Here is a 1,703-nt window from a genome sequence, read left to right as displayed (position 1 = left end):
AGTGACTCAAGCAGGTGTTCACAAGCAATTTTTTTAATCGAAAATTTTAAATTTTTGTATAGAAAATTATAGGAAAATTTCGTGATTTTCGATTCGTACGAAAACAAGAATAAGCCCCAATGTTTTCAAGTTAAATATTTTTAATCATTTTTTATAAAATTAAAAATTTAGATCAAAATATCACATTTTATACAAAATTTAAAAAATATTCTGCTCAAAGTTTCGTATATAAATATTCAGAACAGTTTTAAGCATGCAGCTTCAGAGATCATGAAATTTAAGTAGTTTTAGTTGCAAGCGGCAAAAATTCGCGCTAATTTTTAATAGTTTATTTGCTGACGGTTTTTTGCATTTTTTCCATACAAATATGAATTTATTATGGAATTAAACGCATAATACCGTTCGGAAAACAATTTAAAAAAATCAACGTCAGTTTGTATATTTGCCTTTAACAAAAAAAAATAAAAATATTTAAAACCAATGCGATTTTTAGCCGCTTGAAACTTGCACTTTATTTTACTAGAATTCTATGGGCTATATAAAACTTCATACGCAAAAATGGTCTACAAATTCGATATAACTTTTTTGATTTTTTTTTTTAATTTTACTATAGAGTTTGAAACTTTAAATTTTATGCACATTTGATTCGGTTGAAAGAATAAACGACATTTTTATAAAAAAAATAAGCAAAAATTTAGCTTGAAAAACATTGTAAATTTTTATTAAAAAAAAATCAACATGTCAACACTTGTTCGAGTCACTGTATGTACACATACAAATCTAACTGGAAAATGGGTCATTTTTCAACCGCTAATATTTCGGTAAACCTGACGATATTCCGGTGAAATTTATATTTAAATGAGCCTATCTATACTCAGTGTGAGCGAAGAAAGGAAAACTTGTATGCGCGTAATATTACTTACATATCACGCTGTGCTCGCTCGCCTTAATGACGATTGCACAATTCCAAACAGGTGTTTCTGCGTGTTTATTAATAACCGTTATTTGTCAAGTTTTTCGCATTCGAAAATAAGTACATACATACATATTTGTTAACAGTGATGTTTGTACTGCTTTCCGAGCCTTACCAACTAAACCAAATTAAGATAAAATACTAAAACAATTAAAAAATAATAATAAAATCAATTAAAAGTTTTTTTGTTGTATTTACCTGCGCATGATGCTGCAACCGGCGCTGAGTAAAAAAAAATCTCTTCTGTTTTTCTTCCAAAAATTTCAACCAACCGTCTTCACCAACTATGCGCGCGCGCGTTTATCACAGACACTTTTCCCTTACAACAATTCAAAATTTCGAATATTCGTTCAAGCACAGTTTCACAAACGCTTTATATGCAGCTAGCAGATGATATTCGTATTACAAAGAGTGGCACCCGCGTAAAAAATATTTAAGCCTACTGCCGATTCACCTAAGTATTTCTTATAGCAAGTATAACTAGTCTTTGGGTATTTTTCGTTAAACAGCGTAAAAGGCATCCGTCCGGTTGAATGCCCGATGTGCAACTGAAACGATTGAAGTGATCGCGGTCGATCGACAGAACTTAGAACAGAAATGAATATGTATGAAGGTACATAAAGAGGCAAACAAACAAAAAAAAAATAATAATTAAGAAAAGCTTATTAGTATGAATGAAAGTCAGTAAGCAAGCGAGTAAGTGGGTTGCAGCGTGATACTTAAGGTAGGT

Source organism: Rhagoletis pomonella, unplaced genomic scaffold (genome assembly GCF_013731165.1).
Source record: "Rhagoletis pomonella isolate Grant_MI unplaced genomic scaffold, Rhpom_1.0 Rhpom_scaffold_00001, whole genome shotgun sequence".
In the NCBI taxonomy this organism is placed as follows: Eukaryota; Metazoa; Arthropoda; class Insecta; order Diptera; family Tephritidae; genus Rhagoletis; species Rhagoletis pomonella.
The sequence above is the reverse complement of the archived record's forward strand: the minus strand, read 5'-3'. Positions refer to the sequence as shown.